This window comes from Podarcis muralis, chromosome 10, assembly GCF_964188315.1.
Source record: "Podarcis muralis chromosome 10, rPodMur119.hap1.1, whole genome shotgun sequence".
NCBI classification, from domain to species: domain Eukaryota; kingdom Metazoa; phylum Chordata; class Lepidosauria; order Squamata; family Lacertidae; genus Podarcis; species Podarcis muralis.
The window spans coordinates 34,042,624-34,059,618 of record NC_135664.1 but is presented as its reverse complement, the minus strand read 5'-3'; positions in this window follow the sequence as shown (position 1 = coordinate 34,059,618).

Below are 16,995 nucleotides of genomic sequence, written 5' to 3'. Positions count from 1 at the left end.
TGCCTCGCCATCACCATCTTTATCATTGGCCAAGAGGTCTTTTATATTTCTGCAGAGGTGTCAAATGAGGTCATTTGAATATGATTATATAACTTTGTCTTCCTCTTGCTATTAAAGAGTGAAAAAGTCGTAAGCTTCGTTTTATGACCATTTTCTATGATGCTATGCCTTTTTATAAAAATGCATAGAAACAAAAAAATACCATCAATCCACTGATATTAAACACCTGCCTCTGCCTCAAACACCTCCAGTCATATGCTTTACTGATCAAATGTTTGTGAGCATCATTTACTGAACACAAGGCAAGCATTTTAACCACGTCGAATAAAATAAAAATTCAGAAGGCGGGGTGGAAATCCCACAGTCAGACCATCTGTCCAAATGCATTGAGAAAAGAGATATCTTCCATTACATTGTATTATTCAGAGGAACAGCAAAATATTTTGGTCACACCCAACAAAAACTGACAGCAGCTTCCTCAAGGTGGCAATGCCACTCCCGACATACGGAGGGGGGGGTTTGCGGGCTCACGCCCCATTCACACCCTCGCGGGGCTGGCTGCAGCCCCGCGGGACTTGGGTAATCCCAGGGTCTTAAGATGCATCATTCGCCACGCCAGCCAATCGGCTGGCGGCGGGGGCGGTACTTATAAGGGGCATTTAAGGTCGGGGCAGCCCACGCTCGCCCCTTTCTTTTCTTTCAGCAGCTTTCTTTCAGAGGAACAGCAAAATATTTTGGTCACACCCAACAAAAACTGACAGCAGCTTCCTCAAGGTGGCAAACACTCTTTCAAGGACATTAAATCTGGAACCCTGACCAGGAAGGGAAGAAAGTACCATGAACATGGAGTCTGTGCACATGTACACACCCACACAGGGCCGGATTTAGGTTTGATGAGGCCCTAAGGGGGACGCGGGTGGCGCTGTGGGTAAAAGCCTCAGTGCCTAGGGCTTGCCGATCAAAAGGTTGGCGGTTCGAATCCCCGCGGCTGGGTGCGCTCCCGTTGCTCGGTCCCAGCGCCTGCCAACCTAGCAGTTCAAAAGCACCTCCGGGTGCAAGTAGATAAATAGGGACCGCTTACTGGCCGGAAGGTAAACGGCGTTTCCGTGTGCTGTGCTGGCTCGCCAGATGCAGCTTTGTCACGCTGGCCACGTGACCCGGAAGAGTCTCCGGACAGCGCTGGCCCCTGGCCTCTTAAGTGAGATGGGCGCACAACCCCAGAGTCTGTCAAGACTGGCCCGTACGGGCAGGGGTACCTTTACCTTTAAAGCTACTGGAGGTAATGGGGCCCTTTATATATCCAGCTGTCCTTTGTCAACAACAAATTATCGCTTTTTTGTGTTGAATATATTCTATATGGTAATTTATGGACCTAATAGGTATCTATTAAATAATCTATTAAATAATAGGTATTTTGTTATTGCAAATAACAAAATATGTATTTTATCAACGTAACTGTTGAACTGAAATACAATTAAAAATAAGTATATTAATAATGAAGGGACGCGGGTGGCGCTGTGGGTTAAAGCCTCAGTGCCTAGGACTTGCCGATCGAAAGGTCGGCGGTTCGAATCCCCGCGGCGGGGTGCGCTCCCGTCGTTCGGTCCCAGCGCCTGCCAACCTAGCAGTTCGAAAGCACCTTCGGGTGCAAGTAGATAAATAGGGACCGCTTACCAGCGGGAAGGTAAACGGCGTTCCGTGTGCTGCGCTGGCTCGCCAGATGCAGCTTGTCACGCTGGCCACATGACCCAGAAGTGTCTGCGGACAGCGCTGGCTCCCGGCCTATAGAGTGAGATGAGCGCACAACCCTAGAGTCTGGCAAGACTGGCCCGTACGGGCAGGGGTACCTTTACCTTTACCTTTATATTAATAATGAAATACAATTAAGAAGAAGTATATTTTTGGGGAGCCCCCAAGAGAGTGGGGCCCTAAACTATAGCTTGTTTAGCTTATACGTAAATACGGCACTGCACCCATAGTTTAATTTTAACTTCTTTCAGTTGAACACATGTATGAGTAATTGTGTGCAAGATACAGTGATCACTCTGGTGCAACCCTTTGAGAAGTTCAGTGTGCCAGTGCCATGCGTGTGTGACGTCATGCATGTGGAATGTTCCCCCATGTTGGGCACAACTCAGCACCTCTGGTGGCCACTGTGAGACCAGGATTCTGGACTAGATCTGCCACTGGCCTAATCCAGCAGGCTCTTCTTATGTTCCTATGTTGATGCTGACAATTTTGTGTGGATGCTACAAAGAAGCACTGATCCCACAGTAAACAGCCATCTTGAAGCACGCTTCTGTGTAAACAGACTGCACATATCACATATTATGTTTGAAACAGAAGCAGAGAAAGAAAGAGCCAGTGAATATTACAGCTTCCGTAATGATAACCATCCCATGAATACTTTTTACATGAAATATGAAGGGGGAACAGTCAGTAGTAAAGAAATAATTGTATGTTTCAACTCCTTGTGGCAATAGTCTGAATCTGAAGCTGTCCATCTCAATTAGGTGAAAAGAAAAAGTGCAAAAAGTCAAAGTATTGTCATTAAGAGGATCTTACATTTATTCCTGCAGATAAGCTGTTTCATTATTCAGGAAAACTGACAGTACTACATTATCAGCTATGCTTGTTAATGAAACAGTTTAATCCAAAGAAATAAATATGAAACTCTCATTAAGGACTTTTCTTTGAGTTTGCCTGAAATATGTGCTATATCTAGAGACAGACAGTATAACAAATATTAAGCATGAGGATGGTGATGATACTCTATTGATTTAATTACATCCCAGCGGCCCTTTTTAACTGGTGTTCATAAGCAAAGCTGAAGATAACTAAAACGATTTGAATTATGCTGCCGCAGTTAGATGAGAGCATGGAATTATTATTGACCTTAAGACCTTGTAGATCTTGAATATGAGATTAATCAATATACCAATATTTTCTGCTCAAGAAGGAATAACTTTGCTTATCTTGTCATTTTTTAAAAAGCAAAACATTTGCCTTATCCTGTCTCTGTATCGGCTTTCCTTGCCCTGAATTATATAAGAGAGTCTTTCCAGTTTCAATTAATCCACAATAAATCTGTGCAACTTCTGTTGCAGACAACTGGGAAATGAAGGCTAATACATAAATTTAAGGAGAGTGAAACCCGAGAAAAATTAAACACAAGCAAGCACATATTGCAGGGAGTAGGGTTGTTCTAATTGTGAACTCAGCCTTAGTAATAGAGACATGCCCTGGGTGCCCATAATCAAATAATGACTGATGCCTAAGTTTGTGTGTGTGTGTGTGTGTGTGTGTGTGTGTGTGTGTGTGTCCCACTGATCTGACTTTCTATCTCTGGTACAAAACCTTATTCAGCTATTCAATCTGCTGTTGAGAGCCAGTAGGGGGTTGGACCAGCCTTTTCCAACATGGCACCTTTCAGATGTTTTTGGACCACTGTTCCCATCAGCCCCACTCAGCATAGCCAATGATCTGGGATGGTGGGAGTTGTAACCCAAAACAGCCAGAGGAAATGAGGCTGGGAGAGGGACAGTTATATGTGTCAGTGGTCTAAATCAGCATAAGGTACCTTTCTATTTTCATTAAATGTTCACTAAAATTTCAAATACATAACATGTATAAAGAATGCCTTTTAGCTTGAAGGCCAAAATCTAACAATAGAAAATAATTACTTAGTTTGTACTCACCTCATGTGAAATCCCGTGCAGGAGTTGAAGGAAGAGATCTTTCTTTAGCAATTATAGAAGGGAAGAGGTTCAAATTGGATGTGTCGAACCAGCATTTCACTGAAAAGGACCTACTTGTGTGTATTTGTATGTACATTGATGGCACTAGAAATGATGATTCTAGAAAGATAGATAGATGATAGATAGATAGATAGATAGATAGATAGATAGATAGATGATAGATAGATAGATGATGATAGATAGATAGATGATGATAGATAGATAGATGATAGATAGATGATAGATAGATGATAGATAGATGATAGATTAGATAGATAGATAGATAGATAGATAGATAATGATGATGATAGATAGATAGATGATATAGATAGATGATAGATAGATAGATAGATAGATAGATGATAGATTAGATAGATAGATAGATAGATGATAGATAGATATATAGATAGATAGATGATAGATAGATAGATGATAGATAGATGATAGATAGATAGATAGATAGATGATGATAGATAGATAGATAGATAGATAGATAGATAGATAGATGATAGATAGATAGATAGATAGATAGATAGATAGATGATAGATAGATAGATAGATGATAGATAGATAGATAGATAGATGATAGATAGATAGATAGATAGATAGATAGATAGATAGATGATAGATAGATAGATAGATGATAGATAGATAGATAAATGATAGATAGATAGATGATGATAGATAGATAGATGATAGATGATAGATAGATGATACATAGATGATAGATAGATGATAGATAGATGATAGATAGATGATAGATTAGATAGATAGATAGATAGATAGATAATGATGATGATAGATAGATAGAAGATATAGATAGATGATAGATAGATAGATAGATAGATGGTGATTAGATAGATAGATAGATAGATGATAGATTAGATAGATAGATAGATAGATAGATGATAGATAGATATATAGATAGATAGATGATAGATAGATGATAGATAGAAGGTTGATAGATGATAGATAGATAGATAGATAGATAGATAGATAGATGATAGATAGATAGATGATGATATAGATAGATAGATGATAGATAGATAGATAGATAGATAGATAGATGATAGATAGATAGATAGATAGATAGATGATAGATAGATAGATAGATAGATAGATAGATAGATAGATAGATGATAGATAGATAGATAGATGATAGATAGATAGATAGATAGATAGATAGATAGATAGATAGATGATAGAGATAGATAGATAGATAGATAGATAGATGATAGATGATAGATAGATAGATAGATAGATAGATAGATAGATGATAGATAGATGATAGATAGATAGATAGATGATAGATAGATAGATAGATAGATGATAGATAGATAACAATGATATATGTGTATGTCATGTATTAACTGAACAGTAAAAAATGGGGGAGATGTTCAAGTCAGTTTGTTTGAAGGTGAACCTACCTGATTTGCTCTTTCCAAAACAACACAACAATCCTTCAAAATTTACACCTCTCAGAATTTTGCAGTGTCAGGTAATGTATACAAAAATGCATACACTAGAATAAAGGGTGCATCAAAATGTACTTTAAAATGATTTAGTTTAGGAAAAAAATGCTCTGCAAAAAATTGTTTATCAAGTTGCACAGCCAGTGTGATGTAGTGGTTAGAATGTTGGATTGGGACCTGGGAGACAATGGTTCAAATCCCACTCAGCCATGAATCTCCCTGGGTGAACCTGGGTCAGTCCTCATTATCGCTGTGCACCAGCCATTCTGTCAGACAAGCTGAACTGCTTCCATCCCAGCTGATTGTTATAAAAACCGGGGTCTGAGCTTGATTTTTATTTCTTCTCTCCCCATCCCTTTTTCATTGTGTGTCATATCTTTTAGACTGCAATCCTGAGGTTTATCTTGTACGCTTCCGTGGGACCCAGGGAGTACGATAACATAGCTCTTCAAAATAATAGTAATAATAATAATAATAGAATCTGAGCTGATTTCTTTTCCTGGAGTCATGCATGGAAAAGAGTATTGCCTGCCCATGGGTTGTCTGCATTAGGAAGATCTTTTTGCTTGCAACTATGGATATTATAATATCTCAAATAGCACTTCGACAGAAAGTAGCATATACCCTAAGTAGAGCCAAGCTAGGTTGATTAGTTAATATGTCCCTTTGCAAACCATTTTTTTTTTTTTAAGGAAGAAAGTTGTGACCTATTTAAATGTATTTATTGTCTCTTGTTCTCCCTTTGGGTCTGGTGACAACGAGCTCCTTTCCTTAATGAGTGCAGTGTGAACGTCTTCTTCAACTGTTGCTCCTTTAATTTCTTGGCCTAAATGTAATTCACCTACCTCTGTGTGTGGCGATATGACCATTCTTTTTCTAGAGTGCTTTAGGTGACTCTCAATTACAGACTGGCAAATTTTACCTTTAATACCAGTACAATTAAGAAAATAATTAAAAAGAAAATTGGAAAGCACAGCAAGTGAGAACAACATGACATGGGGATATTTAGCATGGCTCCTAAAAGAGCAAATTACACCTCGTCTGTCGAAATCCTTTGAAAAGAACGCTGGAATCAGGAACTGGGCCAATATTGTCAAGCCTTCAAGTTTTCACAAAGCCTTTTCAAACAGTATCTCATGAAAGACCGTTAACTAAAACTGAGTAACCAAAGGCTACAGAAGATGTGAAACCTAAATTCTCTTAGTAACAGTTTAAGGGGGACGACCGTGTTTGAATAAATGACAGTTTCTAAGAAAAGAAAAAAAGGTTAATTATGAGGTATCTCTAAGTTTGGAACAATACATGATAGAACCAGTTATGTTCAATCAACTTGGAATCCTTCAGGGAAGAGGAGTTGACCTTGGTGAACTCTTCTATTAAACCCATAGAAGTTTACAATAAAACTGCTTTAATAGTCTTGCATTGGTTTGATAGAAAACTCTGTGTTGTCTCTCCCCCCCCCCCCCATCCCAGATGTTGCTTAGAATGTAGTTTAATCTGCCTCAAAGGCTCAATTGCGGTGAAATATAAGCCTTGAAATAAGTGAATAAATGAATAAAATAAAAACATTGCTCACAGAGTGAAATACATTTGTCAAATGATTGACATCAAGCTGCTCATCTCTGTTTCCACAAGGAAGGATTATCCAGGTGGCAACATTATTTGCTTCTGTTTCTAAGAAGCTAACAAAACAACCAACAATAAGTGGTAGCATGCTCTTCCACGGGGAAATTGCCAAGAAGATGTACAACAGGAGGCCTGAGGGAGATATTGCCTCTTTGTTATTCTACAACCAAGGCAAGTGATACCAAATTTTATTTGTTTAACTTTTTTATTCTATTAATCCATGTTGGCTGCTGTAATACACTTAATAAGGTGTACACAGTAGCTAAAGTGGTATAATATATGTGATGAACGGGGAGAGCTGGATTAGGTCTGCCCAACTTGCCCAAATAATCACATAGGCACACATATGAACTGTCGCTTACCAGGCCAAATTGTAACTGAGTCACATAGATGAATATCTCACATCACCAGTGTTTCTGAGGTAGTCTTTTCCATGATGCATATATGCCACGGTATAGACAATAAAAACCATTTTTATTGCCAAAATCTGCTTTCCTAAAACAACACACTCTTCTCCAAATCTGCTTAACTTCGTATCTTTCTTTCTTTTTACATTTCTATTTCTGTTTTCTGTGATTGACTTAGTGTAGCACCGTGAATATTCCATGAGTGAATTCCTTATATCATATCAACAGGAGGAGCCTGCAAGCATGCAAACGCTTGCCTTTGAATTTGCACCAAAATATTAAAATGATCTCACTCATGCATGCCTGGAGAATGAAAATGTGATCTAATTCATTTTTATTTATTTTTAAAGATGCCTTGTGAGTTAACTATGGCCTGCATACCAGCAACATAATGTAGGGATTCAGTTGCAAACACATAACTTCTTATAGCTGGATAGTATACATAACTCGCAAGGCAATTCACATGGCCAGCTAGGTGCACTGGGTTGTATATGAAACTGTATTCTTGCCCATGGAAGGGGATCTCTCATAGGCAGTTCTTACTAGATCCAGTGGACACTTCCATGAACAGGCAAAAGGTGGTTTTTTGATAATCTGAAGGTTGGGAAGTGTGGGAATAGCATGGGAAGTAGCAAGGAATCATGAAGAGAGAACAGGGGGGGGGGGATGTCACCCCTGCTTCCATTTATGGAAGCCTCTACTTGGATCAAATAACCTTCCATGAACTCCATGCCACCACTGGATACAACCCATTGAGAATGTAGGTTGATCTGTGCATAGTTTTGCACATGGTGAAGCAGAAGTGTGATCATTTTGCCATGTGCCCAGGCTGCAACGCGGCTTACCTTTGATGTGCGATAATTTAAATATCTTTGAATGGCTGTGCACTGAAACAGGAAAAAGTGTTATTATGACATACTGTTGTCAGTGCGCGCCATTCTAAACAATGACGGCCCAGTATACTCCCAACTGTCAAAGCTGTTTTCAAGATGCATCTTCTTGCAATGGATGAACAAGATCTTTAACTTTGTACATACAAATTGGCACATTAAATACAGAAGTTCACGGGCATCTCTCCTTGCAGAAGCTAACGACACTGGGACTCGGAAGACAAGACGGTGAAACACTGAGCAACTAACAGTGTAACATAAATTATTCAATGAACATTCATACTTTAATTGGAATAGATTATTATCATAGTTTGCTGAATTAACCACTTTTGCAGGTGTGGAGTTGCTGAAAACCTACCATTAAAAGGGTAACTGGATAAATTATTCAAAGAGCAATAGTAGAAAGTTAAATTAATAATAGCAATATTCACTCAGCAATGCAGTCATTCGGTGTTTCTCTCCCCTTAAAATGGCCGTTCAACATGCAGTGAAAAGGAAGGCTGGCCAGATGAGAGGACAGGAGTCTTCATCCATGGTATGGACAGGTTCCTGTGTGGTGGTGAGACTCTTAAAGTGACTGCACCCTGTTGCTTCTAAGGGAATGAAAGAGAGCCCCACATTTTGCCTTGGCTGTGTGCCCTACATCTACAGACTCACATAAGGTCAATTATCCCATAGCCACAAGAATAAAAAGAACTGAATGTTTTCTATGGTCTCTGCTGAGCCTTATGTGCCCAGGTGTTGCAGCCCCCTGAGTTTCCACAACTATATCAATTACAGATGTAAGAGGTTTGGCATAGGCATTGAGTATAACCATTAGCATCCAGCCCACTTACTGGAAGTATTTCTTTTGTGGTCAACCTTGAGGTGAGGAGGGTATGACTTAAATGAAATAGGAACATCCCTGATGGATTACTGCCTTGAGGAGTGCTGGGGCCACGACCCCTGCCTGGGCATCTGGACAGAAGCATCTCTTCCTGGATTCCTTTAATGGGACCCCTTACCCTTGGAGGGGCAGGCAAGTTTCCCTCCAACCAAGACTAAGGCTTACCCAGTGCCTAAAGTGTGTGCAGAGGAAGAGGCAGCCCCTTTAAATACCCAAGTGAAGCCTGCTGGCTCAGATGAGTGGATTTACACCCAATTCACACTATTTCAAATAGGATTCCCACCACAGGGCTGTTGGAATATTGATTTAAACTTCAGAAATGTACATTTAGGCACTCTGTAATATGCTTAAACGCAACACAGGCAAGGTGGGTAGGAGTGCCATTTCAGCAGATGATACTCGAGTTTGACAGGTCAGTTTTTATTTGGTGTTTTGCAGAGCAGAGACTTATTTCCACACACAGACACACACACATTTACCTTTTTTAAACGCAGTACTTAACATTCAGTGCGTATGATTGAGGGCATTTTCATGTGTGGCACCAAAAGTAGAGGGTTCTGCAATAGGTTCTGAGAGTAGATCAGGCCTGAGCAGGGTTTGGATGTATTCACATGTTTCCCACATGCTATCTGGTGTCCATCAATATTACAAAAGCTACATCCTTCATCTTCTGTGGTCCTATCATTACAGTATAGAAAACCTTCAGATGCCACATTCTATCCAAATTTATGTAACAAGCATGCACAAGGTTGTCTTCATCAAAGGCCTTTGTGACTCAGAAGGTGGGTGGGAATCCAAATTTTGTACAAGACAGATGCTTCTCTTGCTGTGAATTGTGACAGGCCCTAGATACTGAGCAATGACTTATGATTGCTTGCTTGTTCCAGCCAATGAACTAAAGTAATATGTTGTGGCCAGTCACAGCTAAATAATAGGACTCATGTCAAATAATCACAATGGATCTGAGCAGCATAAAAATTGAAGGGGGGGGGGAGGGAGAAACTTCCCAAGTTTTCTGGAGAGACTGTTTGTTGTGATTCATGCACTCAGCTTCCGCCCCAATGTATAAGTCAGTGCATGAACAGCAGTGAAGAACAGATAATATATTCTCTTCAAACATTGCCACTGTTACCCCAAGGCATGGCCACCCTAGCTCTCCCTGCAAAAAAGTAATATAGAGGAATAAACATGATTAAAGTAAATATCAATAGGATGCTGGTAGTAAATAATACAACATGTCAAATAAAACAGAGGAAAGGAAAAAGGCTGCAGGAGATTAATAGGTGCACTAAGAGCCACCTCATATCTTATTACCAAAAACCTGGGGGGGAGGGAATTACTAGCAAGTAGTTGCTATAAATTTGTCACAAAGTATTGAGGGTAAAATGGGCTATTTACATGCTCCAAAAGCCAACATTCAAATTTAAAAAGTCATTTCAGAAAATGTTCCATAAGAAAGGTTATGGCGCCATCATTAAGACAAACCAGGAGAACACTGAACACATAATATTTTTAATTATTAATTATTATAAACCTTTATGTATAAATAATAGGGATTTATGCAAAGCGTGTCTGTATATGCAAGTGGTGAAAAGGAATGCCATAGATTTGGTTGTCTGTTCTTTAGTTAGACTTACAGGTACACAGCTGGAATGCTGTTTTGCACTAATTTCATAGAAGCAATGCCAGAATCTCAGTTAGATCTTATTTGTAGGCCAAGAAATTGGGTAAAACATTTCCATTAAATTATCCGGGGGGGGGGGGGAGAGAAATTCTCCAGACCCTTCCAGGTATTTTTCTTTTTTTCTTTCACTGCAAGTGGCAACAGCAATAACTGTGTTGGCATCCAGACCACCATTTTGTATCCTTCACAATGTCCCAGTTGTAGTGCTGCTATGGGATATTTTAGGGTGATGAGAGATGAAAATGGCTGCTGCAAAAAATAATAATAATAATAATGGTGGACATACTCAGAGAAATTTCTGCAACGTGTTTTTAGTCCTCAAGAGGGAGGATGAGACAATGAAAAACATTAGGTTTTCTTGGAAGAAAAGGTATTCTGAGAAATTTTTGTTCAACTTTGTTTCAGACAGAACTTAAAAGGAAAACTAGCTCAATTTTTGATGCCAAAAACAGAACAAAGTAGCAAACACTTAAGCCTTTTCACTGCTAAATACTCATTTTGGCTTGGCATAAAACAGACAGCCCAAAGGAACTTCAAAGTTTTTGATATATTCAAAGTTTATTTTTTAATTTGAGAGTTAGGGATAACATGGATTATCAGCAGTGCTGTGTGCAATTTTGAACATTCGGTCACTATTTCTGGGTTGGTAGTATTCTACAGAAATTGCCAATATCCACCTTTGTAGGCTATAGCACTGGTGCATTTACCCATTCTAAAGGACATTCCTGGCACAAAAGACAAATCATAATTGCAAGTGCTAGAATACTCCTGAAGTGCCAGCACCAATGTTATACACTATAGGAACAGCATTAGGTTACAGAACATGCCAGTTCCAACATCTTGTCACTTTTGTATTGTCTTATGTTTGAAGTCCAAATAAATAGGCAGGAAATGTTTTCATGTATTTGTAGAATGAAGAAAGAGCTATCCTGCTGAGGATGTGGACAACCTGTGTCTTTTCAGCCAAATGCCTTGGGAGGGAACGGGGAACGTTTTTTGTTTTGTTGCATGGAGGAAAGCTCTTTTGCTGATATTTTTCCCTTTCCGTTTTCCACTCTGCTATATTAATATTTGCAAAGTTAGGTGTGTGCCCCCTGCTGCTGCTGCTGCCACCATCCTCAACTAACAGCTGGTGATCATCTGAGCTTTTGCTCTGGCTATATTGTTAATTTGGCCGATGCGGATAACAGATTGAAGTCAGAAAGATTCGTCTCTGCCAGATCAGGTTCATCCTGTGGAAATCAGATTACTAAACCGTTGGCCAAAGCCTGGGGAAAAGTCAATCATCATCAATGCCATTGGCAGAATCAAGACCAGAAAAGCAGTAGCTGGGGAAATTGCCTGAGGAATTGCCCAAATCTGCTTTGGAAAATGGACTCAGTTGACAACACTTGCTTCCTGCTTTCGGTCGCTCCGGCCTCCCAGCAACCCCTATAAAAGGAAGCGTGACTTTGGCAACTGACCTGCTGGTCAACAGCTTCTGCATAGGCTGAGCTTGGACTCCTGTTCAGTTTTTTGCTGGTGCTCTTTTCATAACTAAATTGTATCTCGTCTGCATTTCACCTGATCCATTTGCCTGTTCCTTTGCCTGTTTGCCCATGCTTGCCACCCATCCAATACCACCTACGCCATCACCACTTGTGGACACACAAAGGCAAGAGCTCAATAAAAACAGAGGTCTTGGATACATAAGATGTCAGGTATCTGGCACTCGAGAGGCAAGAACACTAGTGACGCATTCTGGCCCTACATCCCCTAGCAGAAGAAAAATCTATAATAGTAAGCCTTCATCCTTCTTTAGTACTGCTTAGAGATTATGATGCCCAGAGATCTCTGTGAAGATATTAGTCTTGGCCAGACTTGTTGGTATTTTATTGTTAGCACACATTGGTTTATGAAATACACACAGCCGTGGTTGATTCTCCCCTCCCCCCAGATATCAGTTTTGAGCTATTTCTTTCTTTCCATTCAGTAAATCAATTTGCTACTTCTTTCTGAATGAACACTATTATGGTACTTCCTTCTTCAGATGATAAGACCTGGGTTTCTTCCAAAAACACTTCTTACGTCTCTTTTCAGGCAGTTGGCAGCAGGTGCTTAAAACAGTGCCTCACTTTTTCACCTTCTAGAAGACATACTGTGTTACTTCTAAAGTGTTCCTTCGGGGAAAGGAAGGCAGGATAAAGGAACACAATCTCCATCCTGAACATAATTTACAGCAGTACATAACTGTGATGTTCATATTTGTTTAGTCATCTTCAGTCTGCAACTTGTGATACATTAGTTATATGTGTATGCGTGTGTTCAGATAAGAATAGATTTAAAAACAAAATGATAGTACAAATCATATTTATTTTAACACCAACAAGGTACATGCTGATTTACAGAGGCACATAAGCAAAAATACATCCCAGCCCCACCCAAAAGAACCTTCAGTCAAACAAAAAATTGATTTTGATTGGAAAAGAGACATGAACTGCACCAAAGCAGTGAGTATGCGGAATTAGGTTTTTATGCCTCAAATTAAATATTCCACGTTTTTATGGAGAAATCACAATAAAAATGATGTATTGGTGGTAGAATGCTTCAGTTAAGTCAAGAAAAATGTACTTAATTTAGGATGATAAATGTTAGAAGTGGGCAAGAGCAGGCAAATGATGATCATATTTGATGGGCCTGTCCCCAAAAAATCTCTTTTCTAGAAAGAAGTAATTGAGACTATAAAACATGTGGGACCTGCAACAAAATGTAGCAGTGTGGTGTTTATAAATCCTTACTCACTTTGGTGTGCACCAGCAGCACCAGCAGCAGGTGAGCTTCCTCTAGTCTTTCTTTTGATCTTCCAGCTTTTCCTGCACACTTAATTGGGCCCATTGGTGGCTCCCTTCACAGGTCTAATGCTGGAAGTCCCGGCAGGTCACATGGGCAAGTCTCAATTCTCTTGTTTTGTCTCACTTCTTCCCATAGGAAAAAGGCATGCCTGCATATGAAATGCTATTTTTCTCATAGCCAATGGCTAGAAGAGGAGAGGTTTCAAAATCTTAACTATGGGTTTACTTGATGGTTTTCCCATTTCAAGAAATTTCTGTCAAATTAGCAAGCCACTATTTTTCTGTTGATCTGTATGACTTGCACTTTGATTTTATACATCACATCTCTCTGAACATAGCTGAAAGACAGGATTTTCCTCTCCTGTGTATCTCTGGGTTTGAGGTTTTATATGAGAATTTCTCCAGCTTTTGTTTTTCCCCACTTTTCTAAATCAACCTGACATGCCTCTTCCCACACGTTACATCGCAGTATACCTATGATGTGCGTTATTCCTGAGACAATACAAAGATTATGCTGTTTAAACATTTTTACTTGTCAGAGAGACCATTACCTAATCTTAATGGTAGTGTTTTAAAGATGCATTTAACAGCTCAAATACAAAAAAAAACCACCCTTTAATAGTTAGCTGTGAGCTTGTATCTTATTTTGCAGTTTTGCAGTCTTTGCACTGAGGAAACTGCATACAACAAAATATAAAAGGGTCAATGTCAACCTTGGTTTTCAACAAGCAAATACCTCCTTCTTATGTAGTAAGCCCTGAATTGTACGTGGCTGCGAGTGGCTTCTTAATGTATTTATTGACTAATTTTGTTATATTTTTTCTTTTGTAAGCTACCTAGATATACGTAGTGAATGTGTGGCTAGTACATATTTAAACAATTGAATAAAATTCAAAGAGCTGGCTTTGAACTATTAAGCGTGGCACATCATAGTTTAGGACCCCAGTACTTGACAGACCGCCTTTCCTTGTATGCACCTTCATGGATTTTGAAATAAAAATCTAAGGCCCTTTCCTGGGTACCCCTTCCAAGAGATATTCAGAGACTGGCAACCTGTTCCCAACTGTGGAATGCTCTCCCTAGGAAAGCTTGCCTAGTTCCAACTCTTCCATCTTTGATGGCTCCTCAAAGTGATATATAAATTAAAAAAATACAAAGATGCTGTGTAGCCTGAAGGCAACCCTGGAAATTCTCCTGGGACCATTGTAAATTAAGTATTGTCATTTAGAGATGGAAGGCTTTTCATTAACATAACAAGTAAATCATCTGTGAAGAAAAGGAAATATTCACACTTTCATATTATTTTTCGTAATATTTTGTTAAGTGTTGCAGCTTATATAACACAATATTACCAAATAAATATTTAGCTATTTTCTTTTCTTTGTCACAAAGTGTTGACAGTGAGGGGTTGTCACTGCTTACAATGGGCAAGTGGGGAGCATGAACATTATGAAGAGCAAATCTGAAGGTCTTATCAACCAGAAAAATAGATCAAAAGCTATTGTAAATTATAGTGACCCATTATAAGATTGGTGCTTAGAAGTCATAGTGAAGCAAGTCAAGTCCAAGGATGAATCTTCTGTGTGAGAATTCATTTTGCTTGCTCTTTCATTCAAACCATTGGATGCTGTGACCCATCTGGTTCAGAAGAGAACACATATTACACGAGAAATCACAATTAGTTTTTTGGCATAATACAATAATGAACTTGAAAATAGCTGATAATGAAGCCATCTGGTGCTTCAAAACTTATGAACAAATACAGATAGTCTTAATACGTAACCTCCAGGCAACGATAATATTAAACAGAAGAGTAAAGGAGTTGAGCACAAGAATAAAAAATAGACGGAATGATTTTTGCATTGTATGTTTTCTTTTGTTGCACACCTTGTAGTTCTGAGATATTGTTAGGCTGCATCTGAACTATACATTTAGTGCACTTCCACATTAAACAGCCATGGGTTCCCCAAAGAATGCTGGGAACTGTAGTTTGTTAAGAGTGTGGGAAGTTGGCTCCTCACCCTTATCAAACTACAATTCCCAGGATTCACTGAGGGAATGACTGTTTAAAGTGGCATGATACTGCTTTAAAAGTATAGCACATGGAGTCTCTTGCTTTATCTGAGAGTGTTCCTTGCCCTTAAGACCGCACAATGGTATTGCTTTTGGGGTCACTTATGGCTAAATAATGAAAAGAAGTGAATAGTTAAATCATCTTCCAAGCCCCTGAAGCAAAAAACCACACCCCTTTGAGAAAAAGCATTGGCCGCAGTGTAACGGCATCACACTCACAGAACACTTTCAACAACATTTGTGATAGGAATCCAGAGGGTTACCGATGTTAGCCTCTTGCAGCAGAAACCATCATAGTGTCTTGCGGCAGCTTAAAGACTAAAGTATTTATTATGGGATAAACTTTCATGGACTTAGTCCCCCTCTATCAGATGCATGAAGCCAAATCTTAGCTGTCAGTTACATGAGGAGAAAATTGTAGGGTGGGGGAATAGCCACCAAAAGGTCAGTTACAGAATGTCCTGGGAGACTGGAATGTCTTTCCATTTGTTTATGGATATTGCTGTGTGTGATGCCGTATTTGTGTCCATGTATTCTGTTGCATAGACCTGACATTGTGGGTGGCATTATTAGGACCTGTTACAGTGTTGCCAGAAAAGGCATGGAGGCAGAATTAGCATCTGGATCTGACCCAGGGTCTGGTCCAGGTGTCTGTACCTCTGTTATGTAGCATTGTTGTTGCATAAGTTGTGGGGCTGCCTGAAAGCAAGTACAGTTGAGTGGTTTCATCTGAGAACTATAAGTGACAGCAGTGGTGGTCTGGGACAAAGGAATTTAAAAGGAAGAATGTGACATGAAACAGCTGAAATCATTAGTAAGTTCACTGCCATCACTTGGTGGTTAAATTGAGACAAATATTTTTTTAAAAAATCACACTCCCAAGTTGAAGTAGCTACTATCCCAAGCATACTTACTTGGAAGTAAATTCCATTTAAATATTTCAAGGTAAATGTATTTAGGTATGGGCCGCCAGGATAGTATATTTTATTTTATACAAAAATGTTGCATATTCAATTGAATTAATTAAGCCTTGTGATATATTTATAAACCGTGGCACCGCTGGAATATTTCAAATCATACCCTTTATATAAATGAGTCTTATTTTTTAAGATGCACTCACCTCTTAACAAAAATAGCCCCGCTTCGTGTGTCATTGTTTCATTTGATGCAGAGGAAAGAGTCATCACAATCAATCTGTTCCTATTGAGTCCTGCTGTTATTCAGCATTTTGTTTGATACTTCCGACACTTAGTCCTGTATCAGGTTTTGTGCCAATGCGCCGTGAAGCTGCCGCGCAGCCCAAGTTCAAAGACCACATGACAACGCTAATTTGGATCGAATCAGGCCACAACTTTAGTGATTGCAGATGTAAGGGGATTTGACCTAGGC